The sequence below is a fragment of the Coenobita brevimanus genome, chromosome 100 (genome assembly GCF_032717465.1).
Source record: "Coenobita brevimanus isolate Jiangsu-jjx chromosome 100, ASM3271746v2, whole genome shotgun sequence".
Taxonomy (NCBI): domain Eukaryota; kingdom Metazoa; phylum Arthropoda; class Malacostraca; order Decapoda; family Coenobitidae; genus Coenobita; species Coenobita brevimanus.
The window spans coordinates 11,330,784-11,342,469 of record NC_137053.1 but is presented as its reverse complement, the minus strand read 5'-3'; the positions used below and the strand labels follow the sequence as shown (position 1 = coordinate 11,342,469).

The window sequence follows — 11,686 nt, the reverse complement described above, 5'->3', positions numbered from 1 at the left end:
TCTCATCTTACCCTTCCCTATTCTCTTTCTACAATCTCACTCCATCCCTCCCTCCCAGCGTTCCTCTATTCTTTCCAGCCCTCTGACCTCACCACTGTCTCCCTCTCTTGCACCCCGATACCTCACTCCCCGCACCACGCAAAGTACCACTCCTCAATTATTCCCACATTTGCTTCCTTCCCATTTCCTCCATTCAGTTAATCTTTCCTCCACTATACCATCACATACCTAGGCATTTCTCCGACCTCTGAGTTAACTGCATTTCCCCCAGGACCGCCCAACACACACCAGTTTACAGCCCCCCTCCCGTCTTCCTACACTGTCCAGACCTAAAAATCTCTCAACCAATATCCTCTCTCCTTCGTCTCTTCTATCCCTGCAACCCAAAATACCTTGCTCCCTCTAATTCTGTCATCCTTCAGACACCAGTCCAACTCCCTCGTTCCACACAATTCACGACTGCAGTCAGACCAACATTCCTTTACATCATAAAGGCCTTACCTTAATTATTTTTTCCCCTTCAGTACCTTCATCCTTCCTCTTTACCCCTACCCAAGTTCCATTTTAACTGCATGCCACCTCTCTCCTCTCAAGCCCCATATACTCTATCACATTTACTTCTTCCCCAACCCCACCACATCCCTTCTTTTTATCGTTAACGAAACCCCATTTCAGTAGTGTCCCTGTCTTCTTTCTTCTACCACAGCGCACTCTTTCCACACAGCCCCTTCCTGCATCCCCATTCATCTTACCTCCATCTAATTTTCTCTTCGCCGCCACCTTCCACTGCCCATTCCCAATCCTACTTTCCTTGGTCTGAGAGTCCTGATCAATGGAATAATCCAGGAATTACCCACAGTTATGTAAGGATTAAGTCCTGTCTTTATCTCAGTTAACTTGAGTTCGCATGAGAGAGAGAGAGAGAGAGAGAGAGAGAGAGAGAGAGAGAGAGAGAGAGAGATGGCGTTACATCGTCATTATAGCGCAACGAAAATTAACGAAAGCCACAAACGAAAAATCTTAATCCAGCACCTGGACTAGGTGAGGAACACAGTACTGGACTTCCCTAATTAGGCTTCAGATATATAATTGTACGAAACGCGTAAAGAAAACGCGGTCTCTTATCAAAAAAGTAAAATTAGAGAATATAGGCGATTTTTTGCTTCTACAGTGCCATGCTCAAATGGTTAATGAAGTCGTGGCAAGAATCTATGAGTTGGTTCTTACATGTCTGTGTAATCTCAATTTGAATAACTAACTGGTGAATAATTATGACAAATAATATACCCTTTCAGTAAGAGTGGCTTCTCATAAGCTGAATAAAAATAAAATAATCTACCACTATCAGTAACAGTATCATCAATGTCATCGTACTTTAATAAAAAACTGTTTCCTATTCCTTCTTTGCAAAAGGTCTCTCTTGGAATTAACTGCTTTTCACAAACGAATTTGAAAGAAGACATCGTCCTAAAGCTAAAAAAGGTACTGGGAATATTCAGAACTTTTGTCATTTAAGCTCAGAATTATTACCTCTTGGATACAGCTACCGTAGAAAATAAGCATCAGTCGCCGAAACATCAAAATGAAATATCAGTCTATTATGGACTGAGAATTATGGCAAGACGTCCATGCATGTATTATTATTATTATCATCATCCTCATCATCATCATCATCCGGACCTCCTTTCCCACCCTAGGGCAGGGTGAGGAATAGCAACGTCCAGACAGCCTAAGTTTGCCCAATTCAATGGGCCACGCCACCATTCACTCATCATTCAAACCCAAGGAATTCTGGCTTCATCAGATAGGCAAAAAAAAAAAAAAAACACACAAAAAAAAACACATTCTGTAGCTTCGCATATATCTCTCTGATAGAGTCAATCCGAACGCTGTCACACTACTATAAAAGCCTCTAACACAATACAGTTAGGAATATGTTGGGAGGTATCATTAATCCTTTCGGCCCTATAACATCGTTAGTACTATCTTGCTGTCACAGGACGATCTTATTCAGATTTCGGGGATTTCCTGTGCTGGACACAAATGTCTGACTTTACCAGAGACAAACGAAAGAAAAGCATTCGGGAGCCGAATGCTAATTGCCCGCCAGAATATGCTGTCAGTCAAGTCCAAGATCGTGGTCATATCTTGATACTTTGAAGGTTTCATGTTGATAACTCAAGCCATTCATGGGATATAATGTGTTAAAGGCGGGAGATTAAAACTAGTTGACCTTTGGCAGTCATTTTGGTAACCATGACCTTGACCCCAAGTGACCTTTTTCGAACTCGGCCAAGATTTTGGCCATACCCTGAAGTTTTCATGTTGATAGCTCAAGCCGTTCATTAGATATAATGGGAACACACACACACACACACACACACACACACACACACACACACACACACACACACACACACAGAGGCGGGCGAAAACATTATTGCTCCGCCTTGTAAAGGCGGGCGATAATTAGGCTGTCATTGGGCTGACGGCAAGGAGGATGTTGCACAAGTCGTTAAAGAGGTCGTTCGCAAGGAAAAGGGATCGGTTCGAAATTACGCAAAAGAAAGAAATAGCTGTAAAAAGAAGAGAAACTGATCGATGGAAGGCAAATACTGTATGTACGAAAGCAGCAGAAGAAAAACAGAAAAGCAGTGCGAAGTTGTGGAAAGACAGAAAAATGGAAGAAATAATATTACCTAAAAAGGGACAAATGGTTGGAAAACAGCAACAAAAAAACAAATATAATGGGGAAAACTGAGACAAAGAGAAAAACTATATCAATGAGAAGAAGCCAGCAGAAATTGAAATGTGGAAAGAATTGGCTTGACAAAAAGTCCAATTGAGAAAAAAAAGAATAGAAAAATAGGGAGTTAATGAGAAATGGTAAGAATTTATCAAGGAGAATGATGTGGAGAAAAAAAGCCAGCAAAGGAAGACGATAAAATGGGAACACTAACTTACGGATACAGGAGGAAAAAAAGAAACATGAACACACATATTTATACTCTCTGTACTCCTCATGCATTCCTCTGTCACTCTTTACTCTTCATTTTCATGCCACACCATAGTCTCACATCCACATGTTAAAGTTGGCACTAGCACTCCTTCATGTAAGCCTCACGCAGCTGCAACACTCAAGCCCGTCTCTTATCAAGGCCTTCATAGAACCAACTACTTCCCCTCCTTGTGTCACTTTACTTTCCACTTCTGCACATTTTCCCTTTTTTTTTCTTTTTTTTCTTTTACCTGCCCTGTACCCACGATTTACGATGCATGTTGCAACTTTTTTTCATGTTCAGTTCCCACAACGTACAATGTACGTACGTTCTGCTATTGCAAGGTCTCATTTGCACATTTTTTCAAATTTGGCGCATGATTTTTGGTACATATACATGGGACACCTTCCTCTACCACACCTTAGTACATTTTAGTACATTACTGATACTGTGTGTGCTTGAGCTAATACTAGGCTCACTATAATAGTAAGTCCTGTTAATATGTGATATGATGCTAACTATGATAGTAAGGCCTGTAAATATGTGATAAGTTATATAAGGTGGAAACTGGTATAATGTTAGTGGAAAAGTATAATGTAAGTTGAAAAACAGAATGTAAGTTGAAACAAGTCATATGAGTCAACTGTGCAAGAATTCGGCAATTTTCACGTGTTTGTGAATGAAACAATGCTTATGTCACTCATATTTTTGTGTGAAAACCAATATATTCTTGTACTACATGTAAATGTGTACCAAATTAATAAATATCTACGTATTTTGAGTGGTTTCTAATAGTTACCCTACCACAGAAAATGCGACAGTAGCAGCACGGCAAGAGAACATACTATTTGGTGTTCAGAGGGTCGCCTGTCTAGACCATTTTTAACCTTGGGTGAACACATTCATGGTGATTTTCCATTGTTTCTCACCAAAAGCGGAGGTTTGAGCCACACACACAAAAAAATTCGAAAACTGTCAGGTTTGGGGGGTGGGTTTTGTAATAAATTACTCGGTACAGGGTGGGTTAAAATTGTACCCAGGTATTTGAACTCTCACCAATTCAAGTCTTTCTCTATTCACTGTAACCTCACACTTAGGGTCACCTTCTCTCGATTACTTTACTCTTTTCTACATTTAAACTTATGTCCCACTGCCCGGAACTTTCCCACGACATGCCACGATCTTCACGTCTTTGTGTGTCTTGCATGTCGTCATGAGTAACGCGGCGTGACTTAGCAATGACGTTAGGTGTGACTTGACGTGTCTTAGCAATAGCCTGGAGATCGGATCCCAAAGATCCGCTACGACACACGAAATTATACCTACGACAGGCAAAGTTATACCAAAGACACACTAAGACAACCTACACATGGCCATCGTCTTGTATTGTCATATGTCCTGATAATCGTAGTGGTGACTTAGCGGTAATTTAGCATTTGTGTAGTGTCGTAGCATGTCGTGGCGATGTCATGGTGTGCCGTGGAGTCAAAGTGACCGTTATTTTTTAACTAAGGGGTGATCGTAGTGTGTCGTCAGGATAACGTGACGCTTCCGTAGGGTGTCGTTGGATGTCGTAGCAATGTCTTTGTGTGTCTTAGTACTAACGTGACTGTCGTGAAATGGCCGTTTAGGCCTACCGTTTGAGGCATGATCATGGCATTTCACCAAGATCATACCTCGAGGGTAAGATCGTGGTAATCAGGGCCGTTCTCGAATATGAACTTGAATATTGGGCACGGGCATTACTCTCAAGGCATGACGCTCACAGACATCAGCAAAACTCTGAACTAGTCTACCAAGCTCTTGTCTGGTATTTGTAAGTAGCACTGCATCATCAGCATACAACAAATTTGAGATACTCCATCCATCACAGTTCATTACCAACGCCATCTCTCTGTCCATTTACTCGTGTTTCTACATCTTTTATCACCCCATCCATAAATATATTGAACAGCCATGGAGACATCACCCAACCTTGTCGCATGCCCACACTGATTGTGAACCATTCACTTAGATGCCCATTTACCCTTCCACATGCCTCACTACCATCATAAAACCCCTTGACAGCACCTAGCAGCTTACCATCTACACCGTACATATGCAAAACCTTCCATAATCCTTCTCTCTCTACTTTGTCGTATGCATTTGCAAGATCCATAAATGCCATAAACACCGTATAGTCCTTCTCACAAGCCTTCTCCAAACCCTTAAAGGCATACGTTGTCGGACCTGTCTTGTATGACATACGTTGAGTGTAACCAACTCCTTTTTTGAAAAATCAAAACACATGGTTGTAATCAATTTTTATTGGGTTTCTGGCCATGAAAAGAAAGAACAACTCTTCTACTTTCCTGTGATATGCTTACTTTAGTAATTATTGAAAAATAAAAATGTTTTATGGGTGACTAAAGGAACCTAACCAAAATTGCCTTTTTTTTTTGACGTTACTGAATAAAAAATTAATTACACGGCCCGTATGAGGATTTAAGATCTGAGATTATATATGCTGCTTCTCAGGTCCCGTGGCCGTATCCTGTAAGTGGCTCACACTTCTGGCTCATGAGGGTCACTGTGGGAAGACACCCTGAAAAGGGCTAAAAAAAAAAAAAAAAAAAAGGGAAATTTTCACTATACAAATTTTTTATGACGTTGTGTTTCCCTGTATATACAGCCTAATGACTTTGTAAATTTCGTTTGACACTAAACTATGATTTTAAGACCCAAATGATGAGGACTGATACTTTATATGACGATAATATGACGATAATATAAGACACAATGTTTAGTTTTCTTTTACTGACCTACATCCCCTCACAATCGGTACACAGGGTTTAGCTGTGGCTGAGACACACTGAGAGGTCACACTTGATGCACTGGTGTTCACAAGAGTCTCTAGTTCTATGTCTGACAGCAGTGTCTTTCCTTTTCCTTTTCCTTTGTCCTTTGCCTTCGATATATTCTTTATATTCACTTTAGTCTTCACTTTAGTCTTTTGTTCCACTTTTATCTTAGTCTTTATATAATATTACTTATAATCAGCAAAAAAAATAAAAAAAAAATAGGAAAAACCCAATAAAATAATATAGTACATAAAGTATAATATAAAGTGTAATATATGTAGTATATATATAGTATTTCTATAATATATAATGTAAATAATATATATAATATATAATAACATAAGATACATAACAAAAAAACAGTCATACACATATATTTCCAAAAAAATAATGGCACACTCCTATAGTAGTTTTACTTGTAGAGCATACGCTAAGTCCTAAAATCGTGTGTCGTGCACAGCATACGATAGGTCTGATGGACTAAAAACGCAAATAAATCCCACAATGGGAAAACAAGAGGGAGCACACTTACTTCACACAATAGGCCTAGGGAAACACTTCACATACCTGGACGGCCTGGCCAGCATCTTCAAAGGAAGACAAGGTACCACATGTTTTACAAAAACAAAATCCCAAAGTGGTGAAGATATGCCTTTAAGGGTAAATGCAAATATTTCATCCACACATCCTCTGCCACCCTAAAGCCACCCTTTTCACCACTCACTACGACTTCTTATATCTCTCTTACTTTCTCTATAATAATTCTTCCATATACCTTTCCAACTACACGCAGTTAACTTATGCCACGATAATTCTTGCACTCACTTCGTTCACCTTTATTTTTGTACCGGGGTATAATCACAGCCTTTTTCCACTCTGCTGGCACAGTTTCACTCATCCATGCCTTCTTACGTGTCTCCAACAAGCACATCATTCCGCTCTCTCCAATACATTTAATCAGCTATGCATACACCTCATCAACCCAAGCTGCTCTTAGATTTTCAGCCACTTCACGGAGTTCTTCACCTGTGCGAGAGTCACGTTTTCTGGCACTGCATTCCTTCTCTGCACACCCCTAGTACCAATCATGTTTATAGCTGCTCTGCTCTCACTATTCCAATTCATCAGGCCTTAAGAATATTCATTCCATCTGGTCCTTACTTCATCACAATTGTTTAATAATCTACAAGTTACATCCTTCACACTTTCACATTTCTTTCCTCTGTCACTTCTACATTTCCACACCTCCTTCCAGAATAATTGCTTATTTTCAGAGTAGTTTGCATTCATTTTTCTTTGAAGATCACCATTTACATCCTTCTTTTTCCTCTTCGCTAGTCTCTGTAGGTGGTTCTAGATCTCAGTATAATCAGTTCTTATTTCAAATGAACTCGTCTTCTGTAACCACTCTAAGCCACTTCTTCCTCTTTTCCTTCACTGCTTTCTTAACCTCTTCATCCCACCATGCTGTACCTTTCCTCTTTGTTGTTACTCTTGCCCCACCACACACTGCTTATGCATTCCTAACTAAAGCAGTCCCTATATGCATTCCACAGGCTGTCCAGATCCATTCCATTCCAATTCACTGATTTCTACTCCTCCCTTACTTTGGTCTTGTAATCATCTGCCATTTCTTTGATACTCAGGGGGCATGATGGCTCAGTGGTAGAGCATCAAGCTCGTAATAGGGGGATTGCGAGTTCGAGCCTCGCCCGGAACTGCTGTGCCGGATGTGGTAGCGTGCTCCTGTAACCTAGTGGGGCTATATGATCCAATACAGGGTCTAGCTCCGGGGAACGCCATTTCTCCCATTTTCTTTGATCCTCAGCTTCTCGACTTTCAGTCTTTCTCCCTGACTGTTCCTTTCTCTCCTGGTTCACCTCACTCCTTTCAGCTTGATCTTGCATACCACAATCACATGATCTGACAGACCTCCACATCGTTCTCTCACGGCAACCATTCCCAGCATCGATCTTTGTACGAGCACGTAATCAATCAGACTCCTTTCAACACGATCACCGGTCCGTCTATACCAGTGGTTCTTAACCTTTTTCAGTGCCCGTACCCCTTGATATCTCAGAAAATTTTCTCGTACCCCCACCCAATATAAATACAATACAAACATGAAAAGGATTAGTGATACAAACCTTGCTGAGAAATTATTAGATTTTTCAATTACTGAACAAAGGTACTTTTTTATTTCATATGAAGTGTTAATTAGTAGGATGCAATGAATGCACATTATAACAGTAATTATGAGTTATACTACATAGTGCACAACAACACATTTTCAGTGGCTCTTTTGTTGTTGTTTCTCATTAATGATGATGTTCAAACGAGGTTCTTTCTTTGAAAGTGCCAGACGCATATCATCACTTGCATCCATTCGGTTACTGGCTTTTGTCTTGATGTGTAGGAGCGTTGAAAAACCTACCTCGCATAAGTATGTAGTTGCAAATGGCACGAGGACCTCCAGAGTTCTCCCTGCTAACTGTGGGAATGTTTGGAGTTGTGCACACCAAAACATATCCAGTTGCATTTTTTTCAAACTTCATTCGGATTCTGTCATTGGTCTGCAACTCCACAAGATCATCTTTCATCATATCATTATCATCCATGGAATCAAGGTTGAAAAGAAATGGATCCCGTATCCATCTTTGTGCCACAGAACCTTCTTCAATGTGAAAATACCCTTGGAAGGACTGAATCAGTTCTTGCAAATGTTCTTTTACCTCATTCAAGATGGGCAGCTCTTCAGCAATAGCAGCCTCATCAAGAGAAGGGAAGTTTGCAAAGTTTCCACTTTCAATGCGCTTTATCCACAGTGGAAGCTTCTTGGTGAGGGCAGATAACTTTTCTCTGGCAGTTATCATATTCATCGCTGTTCCTTGCATAGAGACATTCAGTTCATTGAGGTGCGTGAATATATCTGCCAAATATGCCAGAGTCAAAATGAACTCCCTCTTTTCAAAATGGTCAGCAATTTCACTGCCTTGATTTCTAAGAAACTGCATAATTTCTTCATGAAGTTCAAAGACACGTGTAAGAACCCTGCCACGGGAAAGCCATCTCACTTCTGTGTGGTAAAGAAGAACACTGTGCTCAGCTCCAATTTCTTCACAGAAAGATGCAAAAAGACGGTGATTCACTGCCCGTCCTCTGATGAAATTTACAGCACGCACAACAACTGATAAAACAGTCTTCAATTTTTCTGGCAGTGTAGCAAGTGCATGACGATGCAACACACAGTGAGTGACAGTTACATGGGGAACCTCTTTTTTCACCCGGGTAGCAAAGCCTGATTTATTTCCAAGCATGACAGGGGCTCCATCAGTGCAAATTGAACCACACATGTTGAGAGTCATTCCATGTTCCAAGAAGAACTCTTTCACAAGACTAAACACATCAATTGCTTTTGCAGTAGTTTTCAGAGGTTTGCAAAATAAGAATTCTTCTACCACTTCTTTCTCCTTCACATACCGAACAAATGCCATCAACTGACTGCAAAAACTAACGTCAGTCGACTCATCCAGCTGAATACTCACTTTGACAGGACTAGCTTTCAGGTCTGCAAGATATCTCGACTCATATCATTAATCCTTGAATGGATAATGTCATTTGACAGAGGTATCTGTTTAAGCTTCTTTTCAGCTTCTGTCCCTATCACTATTTTTGCCATTTCTAATGCACAAGGTTTGACAAGCTCCTCTGCAATAGTGTGAGCTTTTTTCTTCTTTGCACACAAAAGGGCAACTTCATAAGATGCTTGCAACAAAGGTTTCTCAACTGGCACAAAACCTAGCTTTGATAGGGTACCACTTCGATCAAATCGTTCCCGCTTGATCTTCAAGCTGTTTAAGTCATGTCCAGCATCTGTGCCTCCATGCCGATTGTTGAAGTGCTCATTGAGTCTTGATGGTTTGAGATTTGCATTTGCAAATACTGTGCTGCAGAGTATGCACTGTGGTCGTTGAGTTCCATCTGCCTCAGTCGTACAGGTAAAACCATAACGAATGTAGTCGTCTTTCCACTTACGTTTCTTAGACATAGTTACTAGATCTTCATCACACCGATACCTGGAAAGATGCAGGCCTGGATGTAATAACCGTTATAACATATAACATATAATGTTTTTTTGTGTGGTATAACTGTAATATTGTCAAGAATAGATGTATTGATAAAAGATATATAATATTGAAGGTACTGTTATGTGCATGAGGAGGAATATTCACCACCACCACAATACACAGCCCACCATATTCCTCCTCATGCACATAACAGTACCTTCAATAATATATATTTTTTATCAATACATCTATTTTTGACAATATTACAGTTATACCACACTAAAAAACATTATATTGTGACAAATAAAATGATAACACAAAAAAATAACATTTCACAAATCACAAATGCCACACGCACCAGTAATTCACCTCAATACTATCAACCACTCGAGCACAAACAAAATGCAGACCCAATTCACACTGTTCACATCGACTCAACTACACACAGCATAGTGCACGTGCAACACGTTTCAAACTTACGTGAGCTATACTCGTTGGCTCCTCTCACTCTCAGTGAGAACCCAGAACACAAGTGACTGAACTGAAGCCAAGGATCAGAGCCAGGACCAACGCTAACACGAACCGTACGAGATATCAAGAAAACGTATATGAAACCATAGAAAACGTAAGAAAATTGTTTCCAGCACCAACTTTAAAAAAGTAACTGAGACACATATAGTAACAGGAAAATTAGGAAAACATATGTTTTGCTTTCTCATGGTACAGTACCATTGCACTGGCTATCATGTCTCGTACCCCCAGGTTTAAGGTTTCGTACCCCTTGGGGGTACAGGTATCCCAGGTTAAGAACCACTTGTCTATACCATGTATATTTATGTGAACCTTTGTGTCTGAAATACGAGTTACAAATGCACAAATTCCTTTCCTGACATGTCCTTCAGTCGCTTCCCATTTTAATTTTCTCCTGGTACTCCATTACAACCCATTACCTCATCCTCAGGACCAGTGCCTACTCGTCTATTCATATCGCCCATTATGATCGCTTTTATAGCTCCTGGGCATCTCTCCCACTGCTTCATCCAGCTCATCCCAAAACCTATAATTCTCTCCCTCACTCCTGTCATCACACAGTGCATATGCTACAATCACTCTCACTTTCACCTTCTCAGACTTGACCTGACATACATACATCTCGAGCTGACACACTTTAAATCTCTCATTCCACTCTGCCACACCTCATTCATCATCAAGGCAACTTCTTCCTTGCATCTTCCTCGCCCATTCATGCCCGATCTTACACATTTCACACCCTCCCACTCCCCCACTTCACACGCTTTCATCTTGTTTCACACAATGCCATCATGGCATATCATGCGCTCTTGAACACATTCACCACTTCCACCCTCTTACTCTTCTCGTTTACACCTCCCACATTCTACATGCCCATGCGAATCTGCCCATTTGGTTGGGGCCCTGGGCAGGTACTGGGTCCTCCGAGGCTCTCCGAAACGTTTGCCATGCTTAAGTTATTTTTAATAGGGGAATCTGGGAACACATAACCCGGCAAAAAAGAAAAGTTATAAGGTTACCACCCAGTGTAGTAAATGGCTTCCTGGGTACAGGAAACCATTTGTGTTGTCACTCAGTGTAGTGACCATAAGGTATCCCTACACTGAATGAGGGGATGATGGGCGTCCCCACGTACCACACACACACACACAAACATATATATATATATAGTTACATAGCCTATATTTCATCATCCTTTGTATAATTCTAACGTACAGTATGCTGCATGTTTGATCACGATTCTCCTCGT

The 11,686-nt window shown here is 40.6% G+C and overlaps 1 pseudogene; it reads right to left on the bottom strand.

Annotated features, from left to right (window-relative positions):
- Nucleotides 1-8,129: 8,129 nt before the first annotated feature.
- On the bottom strand, nt 8,130-9,887 carry LOC145414555 (protein FAM200C-like; annotated as a pseudogene).
- Between the last annotated feature and the right edge of the window lie 1,799 nt (nt 9,888-11,686).